Below are 12,210 nucleotides of genomic sequence, written 5' to 3' on the forward strand. Positions count from 1 at the left end.
TAAATAAAAATAAAAAAAAATAAAAAAAAAAAGAAATGTCTCAGGAACTTGAGTTGAATGAATTGGAAGAAAAATTTACTCAGGAAAAATAATTTTGAAATATAATTCAATAGCAAGAAGTAGTTTTTTTGAACAAATATTATTTTCTGCCATTTATATTTTATTTATTACTATGCTGAAACAAAGTAGATCAAAGAATAATGGATAGATAAGCAAAAAGTCTTCTTCTAAGGGACTTTACAAGAGTATTACAAAATTATAGACTCCATCCCACCCGACAGTGAAAAATTTATAGCAGTCTTCTCAAGGGAAGAGACAGATAGAGGACAAGAATAATATGGAAGCTTAGTCAAACTATATGTATCTTCTGTCTAAAATGTTAATACACATCTCAGTGGCAAGGAGTGTTTTCCCTTCTCTTTTTCATTTTGAGAATCTGTATTGTAAATATACTAGCATGCTGGATACCTGAGCAAATGCAAACTCTCACTCAGCATTTCCCCTATCTCAGGGACTATGTATGGCAATTTATATATGATGTTAATGCCTCCATTAGCACTAGAAAGTAGGTAACATAATTAACCCAATTTTACACTCACAGTAACTGATGCTTACACAGCTTAAAGAAACTGACCAAGATAACAGGTTTAGAAAGTTGTGGAGAAACTAGGACTAGAACCATTGTCATTCTGACTTCAAAGTCTATGCTTTTATCCATTATCTATTAAACTCTACTAAATGTTGACAGAGGAAAAACAAAGATAGAAATTGAACTGAAAAATTTAAAGTGTTAATTTATAGCACCCCCCCCACACTCATTGTATTGTAAAATTTTTGAACTTTATATTTTCCTGATGCCACAATATCCCCACAAACAGGCTGGGAGGTGACCTAGTGACTTTCAAACACAGCAATGAAATCCCCTCGTGTTTTTTGCTCCTCCATCCTAACCCCTAATGAAGGCACTTGGCTTCCAGTCGTCACTCTCTGCAGCCCCACCTGCTTGGTTGATCCCTCTGCTTGGGAGCTGCTCCCACATGGCCCTGCATGGCTTGGCTTGCCTTGCCTCCTGTCCCCACTACCTGTGAGTATAATAAATTCTTTAATTGAATATGCCTCTCTGAGTGTAATTTCCTCAGGTGTGCTGGAATGATCTTTTTTAAAATTTACTTATTTATTTAGAAAAAGGGCATTGCTCTGTTGCCCAGGCTGGAGTGCAGTGGCATGATCATGGCTCACTGCAACCTTGACCTCCCGGGTTCAAGCAATCCTTCCACTTTGGCCTCCCAAAGTGCTAGGATTACAGGTATGAGTCATCATGCCTGGCCTGGAATAATTTTCAAAGAGCGCAGAAGGGGGACCTATATATATGTAATTTCATATGTTTTATATATTTATAGTATATGTATAAATAAATTATATTTCTATATTTTATACATTATATGTAAATATAAATAGAATTTTTATTCAAGTTCATAAGAAACATGGCCTCTTCCTAAATATTGTTATTGATTTACATATGCCTCCACAATAATACTCCCAGAATAATTGTATAGATGAATGCCAATGTTTTTATCGGATTTAAATTCCAATGCCTCTATTTGGAGCTAGACCTAGATAAAAGGAAGTCAGTTACATTTTTAAGGCACAAAATTTTAATTATCTTAAACTTCGTAGAAATAAATTTTTAGAAATTTATAAAATCATAGAAAAAGTTGACAATTTTCTTATTACTACTATGCTTTACATAGATAAAGCACAAAGAACTGATGATGCTTTACATCGTAAGATACTTGCTTTAATATTCCATTGTAAGAAGTGGAGAAGTTCCTTCATTTTTGTTTCCATACTTTTTATGTATTTGTTGCTTCTCTAAGAGATAAAAATATTAATACTATCAAACTTTTCCTCATCTTCCCTTACTCTAACTCCAAATTTTTTATTAACGTTAAAATTATGATGTTGATTTCATATTATACGTGTTTACAGCCTTTATATTACGTTCTATAAAAATCTTTCTCAGAGTCGTTTGTTGTTATTTCTATATTTAAATAAATCCAAATGCTAATTGCAAGCGAATTTATCATGTTGTCTTTATTGTTGAGTTTTTGTCTTGATTTACCACCTAACTGATTGGATTTGTTGTCCAGCAGGTTGACTTTTTCCAAAAAAAGACTGTTACAATGTTTCCTGAATATTTTGTATTGGAGAATTTCTGTCTACTGTCTGTTTTTTGTTTGTTTGTTTTTAAGACAGAGTCTCACCCTGTCACCCAGGCTGCAGTGCAAAGGCATGAGATCGGCTCACTGCAACCCTGCCTCCTGGGTTCAAGCGATTCTCCTGCCTCAGCCTCCCAGGTAGCTGGGATTACACATGTGTGCCCCATGCCAAGCTGATCTTTTTTTGTGTGTGTGTGTGTGTGTTTTTAGTAAAGACGGGGGTTTCACCATGTTGGCCAGGCTGGCCTTGAACTACTGACCTCAAGTGATCAGCCTGCCTCAGCCTCCCAAAGTGCTGGGATTACACACGAGAGCATCTGTGCCTAGCTTCTGTCTATTGTCTTTATATTTGACTGACATCTTAATCAGATATAATATTCATAGTTAAAATGCTCTTTTGTCAGAATTTGGTATACTTTTTTCTAGTGTGGAATGAGGTTGCAGAGGAGTGAGAAGCCACCATAAGTTTTCTCTTTAAGGTGATCTTTTTTTTCCGCTTACATAGGTAACAAAACAACATTTTAAAAAATTATTATTATATTTTACGTTCTGGGATATATGTGCAGAACATGCAGGTTTGTTACACAGGTATACACGTGCGATGGTGGTTTGCTGCACCCATCAAACTGTCATCTACATTACGTATTTCTCCTAATGCTATCCCTCCCCTAGCCCCCCACCCCGACAGGCCCCAGTGTTTGATGTTCTCCTCCTTGTGCCCATGTGCTCTCATTGTTCAACTCCCACTTATGAGTGAGAACACATGGTGTTTGGTTTTTTGATCCTGTGTTAGTTTGCTGAGAATGACGGTTTCCAGCTTCATCCATCTCCCTGCAAAGGACATGAACTCATCCTTTTTTATGGCTGAATAGTATTCCATGCTGTATATGTGCCACATTTTCTTTATCCAGTCTATCATTGATGGGCCTTTGGATTGGTTCCAAGTCTTTGCTATTTTGAACAGCGCAGCAATAAACATACATGTGCGTGTGTCTTTATAGTAGCATGATTTATAATCCATTGGGTATATATACAATAATGGGATTGCTGGGTCAAATGGTATTTCTGGTTCTAGATCCTTGAGGAATAGCCACACTGTCTTCCACAATGGTTGAACTAATTTACACTCCTACCAACAGTGTAAAAGTGTTCCTATTTCTCCACCTCCTTTCCAGCCATCTGTTGTTTCCTGACTTTTTAATGATTGCCGTTCCAACTGGTGTGAGATGGTATCTCATTGCGGTTTTGATTTGCATTTCTCTAATGACCAGTGATGATGAGCTTGTTTTCATAAGTTTGTTGGCTGCATAAATGCCTTCTTTTGAGAAGTGTCTGTTCATATCCTTCACCCACTTGTTGGTGGGGTTGCTTTTTGTCAATTTGTTTAAATTCTTCGTAGATTCTGGATATTAGCCATTGTCAGATGGATAAATTGCAAAACATGTTCTCCCATTCTGTAGGTTGCCTGTCCACTCCGATGATACTTCCTTTCACTGTGCAGAAGCTCTTTAGTTTGATTAAATCCCATTCGTCAATTTTGGCTTTTGTTGCCATTGCTTTTGGTGTTTTAGTCATGAAGTCTTTGCACATGCTTATGTCCTGAATGGTACTGCCTAGGTTTTCTTCTAGGGTTTTTATGGTTTTAGGTCTTACATTTAAGTCTTTAATCTATCTTGAGTTAATTTTTTATGAGGTGTAAGGAAGGGATCCAATTTCAGTTTTCTGCATATGGCTAGCCAGTTTTCTCAACATCATTTATTAAAGAATCCTTTCCCCATTGCTTGCTTTTGTCAAGTTTATCAAAGATCAGATGGTTGTAGATGTGTGGCGTTATTTCTAAGGCCTCTGTTCTGTTCCATTGGTCGATATCTTTTATGGTACCAGTACCATACTGTTTTGGTTACTGTAGCCCTGTAGTATAGTTTGAAGTCAGGAAGCATGATCCTTCCAGCTTTGTTCTTTTTGCTTAGGATTGTCTTGGCTATATGGGCTCTTTTTTATTTCCATATGAAATTTAAGTCATTTTTTCTAATTCTGAGAAGAAAGTCAATGGTAGCTTGATGGGGATAGCATTGATTCTATAAATTACTTTGGGCAGTATGGCCATTTTCACAATATTGATTCTTCTATCCATGAGCATGGAATTTTTTCCGTTTGTTTGTGTCCACTCTTACTTCTTTGAGCTGAGATTTGTAGTTCTCCTGGAAGAGGCCCTTCACATCCCTTGTAAGTTGTATTCCTAGGTATGTTATTCTCTTTGTAGCTATTGTGAATGAGAATTCACTCATGATTTGGCTCTCTGTTTGTCTATTATTCGTGTAGAGGAATGGTTGTGATTTTTGCACACTGATTTTGTATCCTGAGACTTTGTATCCTGGACATTTTTATTTCTGCCTTAATTTTGCTATTTACCCAGTAGTCATTCAGAAGGTTTTCAATTTCCATGTAGTTGTGCAGTTTTGAGTGAGTTTCTAAATCCTGAGTTCTAATTTGACTACACTGTGGTCTGAAAGACTGTTTGTTATGATTTCCATTCTTTTGCATTTGCTGAGGAGGGTTTTATTTCCAATTATGTGGTCAGTTTTAGAATATGTGTGATGAGGTGCTGAGAAGAATGTACATTATGTTGATTTGGGGTGGAGAGTTCTGTAGGTGTCTTTTAGATCTGCTTGCCCTGGAGCTGAGTTCAAGTCCTGAATATCCTAGTTAATTTTCTGTCTCATTGATCTGTCTAATATTGACAGTGGGGTGTTAAAGTTTCCCACTATTATTGTGTGGGAGTCTAAGTCTCTTTGTAGGTCTCTAAGAACTTGCTTTCTGAACCTGAGTGCTCCTGTATTGGGTGCATATATATTTAGGATAGGTAGTTCTTCTTGTTGCAGTGATCCCTTTACCATTATGTAATGCCCTCCTTTGTCTCTTCTGATCTTTGTTGGTTTAAAGTCTGTTTTTATCAGAGACTAGGAATGCAAACCCTGCTTTTTTTGTTTTACATTTGCTTGGTAAATATTCCTCTATCCTTTTATTTTGAGCATACGTGTGCCTTTGCACATGAGATGGGTCTCCTGAATACAGCACCCTAATGGGTCTTGAATATTTACCCAATTTGCCAGTCTATGTCTTTTAATTGGGGCATTTAGCCCATTTACATTTAAGGTTAATATTGTTATGTGTGAATTTGATCCTGTCATTATGATGCTAGCTGGCTATTTTGCCCATTAGTTGATGCAGTTTTTTCATAGTGTCAATGGTCTTTACAATTTGGTATGTTTTTGCAGTGGCTGGTACTGGTTTTTCCTTTCATATTTAGTATGTCGTTCAGGAGCTCTTGTAAGGCAGGCCTGGTGGTGACAAAATTCCTCAGCATTTGTTTGTCTGTAAAGGATTTTATTTCTCCTTCACTTGTGATGTGTAATTTGGCTGGATATGAAATTCTGGATTGAAAATTATTTTCTTTAAGAATGTTGAAGATTGCCCCCCACGGTTTTCTGGCTTGTAGGGTTTCTGCAGAGAGATCCGCTGTTTGTCTGATTGGCTTCCCTTTGTGGGTAACCCAAACTTTCTCACTGTCTGCCCTTAACATTTTCTCCTTCAATTCAACCTTGGTGAATCTGACAAATATATGTCTTGGGGTTGCTCTTGTTGAGGAATATCTTACTGGTGTTCTCTGTATTTCCTGAATTTGAATGTTGGCCTGTCTTGTTAGGCTGGGGATGTTCTCCTGGATACTATACTGAAGTGTGTTTTCCAACATGGTTCCATTCTCCCTATCACTTTCAGGTACACCAATCAATCGTAGGTTTGGTCTTTTCACACAGTCCCATATTTCTTGAAGGCTTTGTTCTTTCTTTTTCATTCTTTATTCTCTAATCTTGTCCTCATGCTTTATTTCATTAAGTTGTTCTTTAATCTCTGATATCCTTTCTTCCACTTGATCGATTTGACTATTGATACTTGTGTATGCTTCACGAAGCTCTCGTGCCGTGTTTTTCAGCGCCATCAGGTCATTTATGTTCTTCCCTAAACTGGTTATTCTAGTTAGCAATTCCTCTAACCTTTTTTCTAGGTTCTTAGCTTCCTTGCATTGGGTTAGGACATGCTCCTTTAGCTTGGAGGAGTTTGTTATTATCCACCTTCTGAAGCCTACTTCTGTCAATTCATCAAACTCATTCTCCATTCAGTTTTGTTCCCTTGCTGGTGAGGAGTTGTGATCCTTTGGAGGAGAAGAGGCATTATGGTTTTTGGAATTTTCAGGCTTTTTCCGCTGGTTTTTCCTCATCTTTCTGGATTTCTCTACCTCTGGTCTTTGATGTTGGTGACCTTCAGATGGAGTTTTTGTGTGGTCGTCCTTTTTGTTGATGTTGATGCTATTGCTTTCTGTTTGTTTGTTTTCCTTACAACAGTCATGCACCTCTTCTACAGGTCTGCTGGAGTTTGCTGGAGGTCCACTCCAGACCCTATTGGCCTAGGTATCACCAGCACAGGCTGAAGAACAGCAAAGATTGCTGCCTGCCCCTTCCTCTGGAACCTTCGTCCCAGAGGGGCACCTGCCAGATGCCAACTGGAGCTCTCCTGTATGAGATGTCTGTCAACCTAGAATGCCTCTTCTCCTCCAAGTATCACAACTCCTTGCCAGCAAGGGAACAAACTGGACGGAGCATGAGTTTGACAAATTGACAAAAGTAGGCTTCAGAAGGTGGGTAATAACAAACTCTTCCAAGCTAAAGGAGCATGTTCTAACCCAATGCAAAGAAGCTAAGCACATCAAAAAAGGTTAAAGGAATTGCCATCTAGAATAAGCAGTTTAGAGAAGAATATAAATGACCTGATGGAACTGAAAAACACAGCACGAGAACTTCATGAAGCATACACAAGTATCAATAGCCAAATCGATCAAGCAGAAGGTATCAGAGATTGAAGATCAATGTAATGAAATAAAGTGTGAAGACAAGATTATACAAAAAAGAGTGAAAAAGGAACAAACAAAGCCTTCAATAAATATAGGACTATGTGAAAAGACCAAACCTACGATTAACTGGTGTACCTGAAAGTGACAGGGAGATTGGAACCAAGTTGTAAAACACACATCAGAATATTATCCAGAAGACTTCTCCAACCCAGCAAGACAGGCCAACATTCAAATTCAGGAAATACAGAGAATACCATATTCTTCCAAAAAAAAATTTCAACCCAGAACTTCATATCCAGCCAAACTAAGCTTCAAAAGACAAAAGAAGGGCATTACATAATGGTAAAGGGATCAATGCAACAAGAAGAACTAACTATCCTAAATATATATGCACCCAATGCAGGAGCACCCAGATTCAGAAAGCAAGTTCTTAGAGACCTACAAAGAGACTTAGACTCCCACATAATAATAGTGGGAAACTTTAACACTCCACTGTCAATATTAGACAGATCAATGAGACAGAAAATTAACAAGGATATTCAGGACTTGAACTCAGCTCCGGGGCAAGCAGATCTAATAGACATCTACAGAACTCTCCACTCCAAATCAGCATTATATACATTCTTCTCAGCACCACATCACAGTTATTCTAAAGATGACCACGTAATTAGAAGTAGAACACTCCTGAGCAAATGCAAAAAAATGGAAATCATAACAGTCTCTCAGACCACAGTGCAATCAAATTAGAACTCAAGATTAAGAAACTCACTCAAAACCGCAAAACTTCATGGAAACTGAACAACCTGCTCCTTAATGACTACTGGGTAGAAGGCAGAAATAAAGATGTTCTTTGAAACTAATGAGAAGAAAGACACAACGTAACAGAATCTCTGGGACACAGCTAAAGCAGCGTTTAGGGGGAAATTTATAGTACTAAATACCCACAGGAGACAGCAGGAAAGATCTAAAATCGAGACCCAAACACCACAATTAACTACAGAAGCAAGAGAAAACAAATTCAAAAGCTAGCAGGGGCAAGAAATAACTAAGATCAGAGCAGAACCGAAGGAGGTAGAGACACGAAAAACACTTCAAAACATCAATTTATCCAGGAGCTGGTTTTTTGAAAAGATTAACAAAATAGACCACTAGTTAGACTAATAAAGAAGAAAAGAGAGAAGAATGAAATAGACCCAATAAAAATGATACAGGGGATATCAGCACTGATACCACAGAAATACAAACTACCATCAGAGAATACTATAAACCTCTGCACAAATGAACTAGAAAATCTAGAAGAAATAGATAAATTCCTGGACACATACACCCTCCCAAGACTAAACCAGGAAGAAGTTGAATCCCTGAATAAACCAATAACAAGTTGAGGCAGTAATTAGTAGCCTACAAACCAAAAAAATAAAAATAAAAGCCCAGGACCTGACAGATTCACAGCCAAATTCTACCAAAGTTGTGAAGAGGAGCTGGTACCATTCTTTCTGAAGCTATTCCAAACAACAGAAAAAGAAGGATTCCTCCCTAACTCATTTTATGAGGTCAGCATCATCCTGATACCAAAACCTGGCAGAGACACAACAAACAAAGAAAATTTCAGGCCAGTATCTCTGATGAACATTGATGTGAAAATCCTCAATAAAATACTGGTAAACGGAATCCAGCAGCAGCACATCAGAAAGCTTATCCACCATGATCAAGTCAACTTCATCCCTGGGATGCAAAGCTGGTTCAACATACGCAAATCAATAAACATAATCTATCACATAAACAGAACCAAGGACAAAAACCTCATGATTATCTCAATAGATTCAGAAAAGGCCTTTGACAAAATTCAACAGCCTTTCGTGCTAAAAACTCTCAATAAACTAGGTATTGATGAAATGTATTTCAAAATAATAAGAGCTATTTGTGACAAACCCACAGCCAATATCATACTGAATGGGCAAAAACTGGAAGCATTCCCTTTGAAAACCGGGACAAGACAAGAATGCCCTCTCTCACCACTCCTATTCAACACAGTATTGGAAGTTCTGGCCAGGGAAATCAGGCAAGAGAAAGAAATAAAAGGTATTCAAATAGGAAAGAAGGAAGTCAAATTGTCTCTGTTTGCAGATGACATGGTTGTATATTTAGAAAACCTTATCATCTCAGCCTAGAATCTCCTTAATCTGATAAGCAACTTCAGCCAAGTCTCAGAGTACAAAATCAATGTACAAAAATCACAAGCATTCCTATATACCAATAACAGACAAACAGAGAGCCAAATCATGAGTGAACTCCCATTCACAATTGCTACAAAGAGAATAAAATATCTAGGAATATAACTCACAAGGGATGTGAAGGACCTCTTCACAGAGAACTACAAACCACTGCTCAAGGAAATAAGAGAGGACACAAACAAAAGGCAACACATTCCATGCTCATAGATACAAAGAATCAATATCGTGAATATGGCCATACCGCCCCAAGTAATTTATAGTTTCAACGCTATCCCATCAAGCTACCACTAACTTTCTTCACAGAATTAGAAAAAACTACTTTAAATTTCATATTGAACCAAAAAAAAAAAAGCCTGTATAGCCAAGACAATCCTAAGCCCAAAGAACAAAACAACATATTTTTAAACTGGCTGTTGATAATTTTGCTTCTGTAGTTGCCTATGGCTAATTTTTTTCTTATTTTTAATAGTGTTGTACTTTACTATTATAAACAGCATGTTATGAAGATCTTTGTACATGCATACTATTATACATAATTGAATATAAATTTAAAGTTAACTTTAGAAGTCTTATTACCTGAATAGTGCATATGCATTACAAATATTTACAAATATTACAAGTTGCCTTCCATAGGGGTATCATTTTCAACTCCCATTATCAATATATAATTGTACATGTTGCCCCACCCCAATAAATACAATGTATTAATTTTTCAGCATTATAGATTTGCTGAGTAAAATGTAGTATCTTATTTAATTTTCATTTTTCTTATTATGAGTGAAGTTTAGCCCCTGTTTATATTTAATAAGGGTGTTTTACATTCTTTTTTCAGGTTGAGTTTCATACTCTTTACCCATTTTTATTGAATATTTTCTATTTGATATGTAGGTATTACTTATATATTAAGAAAATTAATACTCCTAATCCTTGCAATTTCTCATGAAAATATTTTCCCAATTTATCAGTTGTCTACCAGCTTTCTGCATAGTATTTTGTGATGCAAATATTTAATTTTTATATCCAATTTTATCAAACATTTTTATGGCTGCTGGGATTCTGTCATGGCTAAGAAAACTGTTTTCCATTCCGATATTATAAGCTTTTCCCATTTTTTCTTTTAGGTATTTTTATGGTTTCATGTGAGACCTTGGACAAGTTACCTAACATTTCTGTGCTCAAATGTCCTTATTGATAGTGGGGACAGTATCAACAATACATGCCTCATAGAATTCTGTGGTTTAAATTACCTCATAAATGGAAAATAATTATTAGCCAGACGTGGTGGCTCAGGCCTGTAATCCCAACACTTTGGGAGGGTGAGGCAGGAGGACTGCTTACAGCCAGAAGTTTGAGACCAGCCTGGTCAACAAAAGTGAGACCTTGTCTCTACCTTAAAAAATAAATTATCCAGGTGTGATGTTGTGCACCTGTAATTCCAGCTATTCAAGAGGCTGAGGCAGGAGAATAGAACTCTCTCTACAAATCTTCAAAAAATAGTTAAAAATAAAATTTAAATATTTGCACACTGTGAGAACTTAAAAAGGGATAGCTATTTTACTGTTATTGAAAAATCCTGTTCTCATCACTGGTATTCACAACGTCATCTGTATCATATACTAAATTTTTAAAACTAGTTAGCTCCATTTCTACATCTTTCACATGATGAAATCAGCGGTGTTTCTCCAAGCTCCTATATTATCTTCCTGTTATGGCCCTGATTATATTATTTTGTATCTATTGTTTGTCTAGATTGTTATCATTGAACTACAAATTCTTTGAGGAGGAAGATTTTATTGCTTTCTTTGCAAACTCACTGCCTATAAACTAACATAGTAAATTTACAGAAAATACTTTTTAAAAATTCAGGTTTATAAAGGCATATGTAATAGAATTCACCCAAAATATTTCAATTCGATGCAGGCAAATTTATCAAATTATCTCTTTGATTTTTCCCTTCTGTGTCCTAAGAAATCTGTGAGTAAGCCAAGGTCACAGAGATTTTTTTCCTTTGTATTTTCTAGACATTTTGTTATTTTATCTAATGTTTAAGTCTATGACACATTTCAATTTATACTTGGTATGCGGTAAGAGTAAAGGCTGAGGTTCATTTTATTTTGTATATATTGTTCTTCAGTTATTCTAGCACCACTTTTTAAAAGACAATCCTTTCCCTAATGAATTACCTTATAGTAAATAAACTATGCATCATTAGACTTACATATTTCAGATCTTTGTACCTTTTTGTAAACCATTTGAAAGTACATTCAAATGGAATGATTTTTAAATGGAGATAATTTGTGTGTGTGTGTGTGTGTGTGTGTGTGTGTGTGTGATGGAGTCTTGCTCTGTCACCCAGGCTGGAGTGCAGTGGCACGATCTCGGCTCACTGCAAGTTCCGCCTCCCGGGTTCATGCCATTCTCCTGCCTCCGCCTCCTGAGTAGCTGGGACTACAGGGGCCCGCCACCACGCCCGGCTGATTTTTTTTTTTTGTATTTTTAGTAGAGACCGGGTTTCACCATGTTAGCCAGGATGGTCTCAATCTCCTGACCTCGTGATCCGCCCACCTCGGCCTCCCAAAGTGCTGGAATTACAGGCGTGAGCCAATATTTTTTAAATTAACCTCAATGTTTTCATTATTTTCTCATTGTCTTTTCAGTTATTTTAATTCAACTATTTTTTTATTTGATAATGATTCATAGGTCGGCAGTAAGATGTAATAAAAAGAGAAAACACATTGAAATCAGAAAGTCTTAGGTTCAAATGCCCACTGTGCCATTTACTACCTGTTTGTGGGTTATTTATATAATAACCTGTAACCTTAGTTTCTTTAATTATAAAATGTAGATA

The sequence above is a fragment of the Hylobates moloch genome, unplaced genomic scaffold (assembly GCF_009828535.3).
Source record: "Hylobates moloch isolate HMO894 unplaced genomic scaffold, HMol_V3 SCAFFOLD_4, whole genome shotgun sequence".
In the NCBI taxonomy this organism is placed as follows: Eukaryota; Metazoa; Chordata; class Mammalia; order Primates; family Hylobatidae; genus Hylobates; species Hylobates moloch.